Source organism: Micromys minutus, assembly GCF_963924665.1.
Source record: "Micromys minutus genome assembly, chromosome: 27".
In the NCBI taxonomy this organism is placed as follows: Eukaryota; Metazoa; Chordata; class Mammalia; order Rodentia; family Muridae; genus Micromys; species Micromys minutus.
In genome coordinates, this window is record NC_137962.1 from 38,572,743 (window position 1) to 38,579,210 (window position 6,468).

Below are 6,468 nucleotides of genomic sequence, written 5' to 3' on the forward strand. Positions count from 1 at the left end.
TGTTGGTCCCTGCAGGTCTTGAGTGTTAAAGAGTTTGAACTTTGCTCCTACGTAGGGTTGGGGCCCTGGGATTGAGCCAGCAAAGACTTGGGATGCCTGTGTTGAACTGGGCCTGGCCCGGGATCACCCCTGTACAGAGGTGGCTCCGGGGAACTCAGCTCATCCCTGACTCTGCCAGAAACACACAAAAAGAATTCTCTCTTGAGAAATCATAACTCTAAACCTTTCCTGGCACCAAGTTAGAAGTGTGAACTTGTGTTTCTCACACAGCCCCAGAACTCTCAAATTGAGAAATTAATATCAAAAACAACCCTGGGTTGCGTGACACCAGAGAATGTGGGAATAGCAGATACAAGTCTCTCTGGAACACGGTGCCCACTGCGTAGGCCACATGGGATTCCCTCTGAAGAAACCCCCGGCAGCCATGAGACCACGATCTCAGATGTCAATACACAGAAAGGCGCAAAGATGCTCTCAAAAGATTTAGGACCCAGAACTTTTCTATTTGCAGTCAAGGGCAGGGGGCTCAGAAGCTCCCGAGTGTCACCAAGGAAGTGCTCAACCATTGTATGTCCCTGGCCCAGTTTTCACCCAGGGTCTCTCTCACTGAGTCGCCCAGACCAGCCATGAACTCACTCTGTAATGCTAGTGAGCTTTGAATATGATCCTTCTATCTCCCCACACTTGAATTCGAGATATAGAGTCTACACTGCCAGGCCTGGCTCCCAACAAGTTTTTAAGTATGCATTGAGGGTTTCAAAACTTAGCATGCTTACCCCCAAACAGAACATAAAGCAAATCTCAGTAAACATTTAAAAATCAGGGTCACAGATTACATTATTGGACTGAGTCAGTGGCGGTACCCAGGACACTGGTGTGACGATTAGGCCAACACCAGAGAGCAGAGAGCCCAGCCATAGATGTTCATGTATAGGATCAAGTGGTTTGCTTGCATTTACTTATTTATTTATGATGTGCTGCGGGCTCATGGAGAGGTCAGAGGACAACTTGGGAGGCAATTCTCTCCATGTGGGTCCTGGGGAACAATCTCAGGTCCTCTGGCTTGCCTGGCAAGGACCTTTACTTTCTGAGCCACCACCCCAACTTCATCAAATTATTCTTTCAGAGGTGTCCAAACTAGCCAATTGCAAAAGAAAAGTCTTTTCCCCTATGAAACAGACAGGTTGGCCTCAAATTTGCTGTGTAGCCAAAGATGGTTTTGAACTGCACACTGCACCTGGTTTATGTGGTGCTGGGTGGGGGTGGAAACTAAGACTCTGTGCATGTTAGGAAGCGTTTTACTAACACCTTTTCAATGAGTGAAACTTTGTTTAAAAAGAGAGAGAGAGAGAGAGAGAGAGAGAGAGAGAGAGAGAGAGAAATTGGATTTTTAAATGGTAAACATGTGGTGCAATAAAAAAGACTTTAAGGAGTTCCAGTGACACGGTCAGCTAGTACACAGTATTTAGATGAACATTTAAATTCTTGAGAGCTAGCAAGACTGTCAAGAGTATTGGCTGCTGGTTTGGAGGACCCAAGTTTGGTTTCTAGCACCTAGGAGGTGAGTCACAACCATTCCAGATGATCTGGTGCCCTCTTCTGGCCTCCTGTGGAACTGCACACATGGTTCTTAGATATACATGAAAGACTCCAACACGTAAGTCTAAAAAGTTTAAATGTTGTTGACAGTAAAGTAGCAATCCACAAATGGGCAGAATTGCAAATCAAATATTTTAACAAAAAGAATATACTAATAATACACAGACAACACAAGAAACAAACTCTTAAAATTTAACAACAAAAATGTTTTTCTTGATTGGAAAGTGGGGGGAAATCCAGGCACTGTAGAACACACCTGCAATCTTAGCATCCTAGAGGCTGAGGTAGGAGACTGAGAGTTTCCAGCTAGCCTGGGCTACTTAGGTAAATAGTCTCACCAAAACAAACACAGATGAACAACAAAATGGGCAAAAGATTTGGACAGATAGTTCTCCAAAGAGGGCAGACTATACAGAGGGCCCAGACTGGCCTACATCAGAAACCCTTAGGGAGCTGCCAGTCAAAGCTACAATGAGGTCTGTGCCTGTGGCTCAGTTGTATTTTCCCATCATGCACAGGCTCTGGGTTTGATCCCAGCCTTCCATCAACCTGGCACAGAGGTGCAGGCCTGTGATCCCAGCACTCAGGAGGTGGAGGCAGAAAGACCAGAAGTTTCCTCAGTTTCATATCAAATTCCAGGTCAAGCCTGGGCTACATGATGCTCTGTCAAAAGAGAGAGAGAAAGAAAGAGAGAGAGAGAGAGAGAGAGAGAGAGAGAGAAGAAAGAAGGGAATCCTTAAAGGAGATAAGCCCTAATGTCTGCCCTCCAAAAATCTCACCCATGCACTGTGGGGACATTATGGAATTTAATATTAAATAGCACAACCACTTCAGAAAGTGGGAGGAAAGATGTTTCCAAACTTCAAAGCAGAGTTACTGTAGGATTGCCCAGCCTCGGAAAGGAAGACCGTTCTGATACATGCTACAGCAGGGAGGAACCTCCAGGATCCGATGCTAAGGCAAAGCAAGGCAGGCAGCTACAGGACAGATTCGGTGTGACTCTGCTTGTACTAAGGTAGAATGGAGCCTGGAGGGCTTCAGACATGAGAGTGGAGCATCTGAGGAGGAGCTCTGAAGTGGTGGTGGTGGTGGTAATATGGCATTCTAAAAGCAGCTGGGTGTGCTGGTACATGGGTGTGCTAGCACTTGGGAGGAAGAGGCAGGAGGATCAGGTGTTCAAGGTCAGCTTTGGCTATGTAGAGAGTTCAAGGATGGCCTGAACTACTAAGATCTTATCTCAAACAAACAAAAAAAACCAAAACAAGGGGCCTCAGGAGATGCAAGCATGAGGCTCGATTTCCATCCTTAGCACCCAGGTCAGCAGAATGCAGAGATGGGTACTTGCAACTCCAGCTCTGGGGAGGTGGAGACCGGCGGATCCCTGGAGCTCACTGGAATCCATTGTAGCTAAATCAGGGAGTCCCGGCTTCCGTGGGAGTCCTCATTTCAAAAGACAAGGTAAAGAACATGGTTGGAGAGATACATGGCCAGATGCTTAAAAGCACTTAGTGCACCTGAGTTTGGTCCCCAGCTTCACATCAGGTGGTTCATGACCACCTGTCACTCCAGCTCCAGAAGATCCAACACCCTCTTCTGGTCTCTACAGATACCTACATACCTACCACACACACACACACACACACACACACACACACACACACACCCCAACACCAACATGTACACATATAAGCACACAAAAAAATGGGAAAATATCACCAAAGCTCTTAATCCTGCTGAGTTACATTACCGTAGTAAAGAGGGTCAATTGTATATCGTGTGTTTTCCATATTGAAACATTGGAAACAGACTCAGTCCTTAAATCAAGCCCGACCTCATCTATTCAGCAAGTATGTCACTGCTGTTACCTGTATGCCACCTGCCCCTGCTGCCTCCCCAAACTTGTGTGGTCTCTGTGGGACAGTGAGATCTGAGGACAGCCATGACAAAGCCTAAGAGATGACAAACAACCCAGGAGGCCCACATCTGATCCCAATTAATGCTGGGTGGGACTGGGTTCCCTCCTGTCCCTCAGCTTGGATATGGCCTTCATTAGAGAAACCTGGGACCAAAGTCTTTTCTGCCCTTTTCCAAAGGCTTCGTGAGCTCAGAGAGTGACGAAGGCCTGTGCCTTCGTTTCTGGTGATGGTTGGTGGTCACAGTCAGTTGTCACAGCAGTGGCCTTTATGAGTAAGTGGACCCGGGAGTGATTGGCAGAGCAGAGGGCCCATGGAAGCAGGACAGGCTGGGTGGCAGGGGTTCTGTGTTCTGGGAAATAATGACACCCCCTGCCATGTCCTTTGGTCACTCTTGCTTCATGGTAAAAAACGGAGCCACAAGCAACAAGCCTTTCGGGGTGAACTTGGCATTCCAGACATTCTCTGTCATGACAGAGGCTCTGGCTGTGTGCAAGGAACCAAGATACACTTTGGAAAGGCAAGCATGCCTTTGTCCTCAATGGGGGTTCATAAACATCATTGTCACCTCTCTGGCTCCCTTGGAGACCTCTGCCACACTCAGGCTTGTTTTTAGGACAATGGCACCTCAGCTGCTGGCCTTTGGTTCTGAGTACCTTTCAGTGTTCTTTACCTCCTGCTTTTCTAACTCAGATGCCACTAAGAGCCTTGTCCAGAACTCCTGTGGCCTGGTAGGAACCTGCTGGGTACCTCCCATCAGGCCTCGGTGTTCCTTTACCTTGAAGGAAAACAGGTCACCCTAGCAAACTGGGCTATCTGGAAGGGCAGAGAGAGGTAGTGGCTAAAAAGACACACCTTCCAGATCTATGCTCAGATGTGTCTGCCCCTGGCATCTGAACTGCTTGGGCACCACCAGTTCACACAAACAGATTGAAGATAGGAGAGAAACAGGCCGAAGTCCCTGCCCTCTGTGACCTCAACCAGGCCAGGAGCTTGGCCATGCTTCATTCTTCACCTGAAAAATGGGGGACAGGGCTTCCTCATTAAAGATAGCGAATATGGACAGAGCAGCTTTTGTAAAGTTGAGCTACCCAGCATACTGCTCCTTTAATATCCAGAGAAATCCCAAGATCTTGCAGGCAGATTCCTAAGAGAGAGCCCCAAACCCAGGCCCTAACCAGTCCTACCAAACCATCATGGCATCTGGCATAACAGGATCTCTGGAGCCAAAATGCCTAGCTGTGTGGAAAGTCTGGGGAGATGGCTCAGTCTATGAAGTTCCTGCCTCAGAAACATGTTCATCTCCCAGCACCCACAAAATAGCACCAGGCGTGGAAGCACGTGACTGTAACCCCAGGGCTGTGCTGGGGGAATGGCAGAGAGAGGCGGGTCCCTGCAGTTTATTGGCCAGCCAGCTTTGCTGGTTTCCCAAGCTCCAGGGTCAGTGAGAGACCCTGTATCAAAACATGGAAGCGGAGCAAACTGGCTTAGTGGGTTAAGGCAGTTGCCGGCAAGCTAGACAATCTGAGTTTGATCCCCGGGCCCCCCATGGGAGAAGGAGAAAACCAACTCCTGCAAGTTGTCCTTTGACTATGTACACATGCACACACACAAACACATGGGTGTGATTTATTAAATAAATAAAAGTGGAGGAGACACAAGATGATGGCATCTGGCTTCCACATACATACACACACCTGCACAGGTGTGCACACTAACAGGTATGCACCCCCCCCCCCCAGAACACAATAGGAGAGTGGAGTGCTGCCCCTTTCTTCATGGGATTGCTGGGAGCCAGACTCTGACTGTGTTTGAGTTTTCCAGTAATCCCCATGGTGCAGCCATTAAAGCCGGAGACAGGTTGAGCCACCTGCTCAGGCGACAGCATTATTAAGTTGTACAATGGGATTGAAGCCAAAAGGCTTACTTCAGAGCGCTGGCTCTCAAATTCCCCGTTCTACCTCAGTGCAAGCCCCTGACGTCCCACATTCAAATTCTAGCTCCCCACCACATGTGGTCCCCCAAAGCTATGTGACTCACCCCGTTCCCTAGGAAGCCCAAACTCTGTTCCTGCCCGTGACTCATTCCTTCCCAGCCAGCCACCAGCGACTGTGACTAAGTGACCCCTGTATGGAAATGTCACTCTGATCTATCATTTCCTCTGCAACCTGCTGTCCCCTTCTAGTCCAAACCTGGATGGGGACCCGTGATGCCCCATGACCACTCCAGAGTGTGGACTCCCATAGGAGCAGAGAAAAATAGGCTTACTTCTCTTGCCTTGACCTCACATGGACACAGAGGTAGGGGGTCATGTATGAGGTGGGAGGTTAATGGTGTGTGGCCTTCCTAGGGACAGCTAATGCCACAGTTTTCCAAACCCTGTCTCCCCAGGAAGAACTCAGTGCATGGCAGGTATTGACTGGAATTTAGAAAGGAGGAAACATGTCTGAAATGTCCTGTTCCGTGAATCAGGGATGAGTTCCTTAGGGTTTGACTGAGACTCCCAATATTTGGGGATCACTAAAGAACATGGTTTTTGGGGGCCCCTAGAGTGAACCCTGGAGAACATGGCTGGTTTGAGGCTGGAGAGGTGGCTTAGTGACTGAGGTTTACTGCTCTTGCATAGGACCCAAGTTCAGTTCCCAGTGCCCACATGGCGGTTGACAATGGCCCATAACTCCCATTCCAGCAGATTTGATGTCCTCTTCTGCTCTTCAAGGACACTGTATGCATGTAGTGCACATAAACTGACATAGGCACTCATGTCTACACAAATTTAAACTTGAAAACCTTTCTCTGTGTAGCTCTGGCTGTTCTGGAACTCACTCTATAGACCAGGCTGGGCTCAAACTCAGAGAGACTCACCTGCCTCTTGAGTGCTGGACATCTAAGCTCTGGAGAACCAGGCCAGATGGGATTCCCCACCCACCCTGACCCCAGACTCCTATGCTGGAGA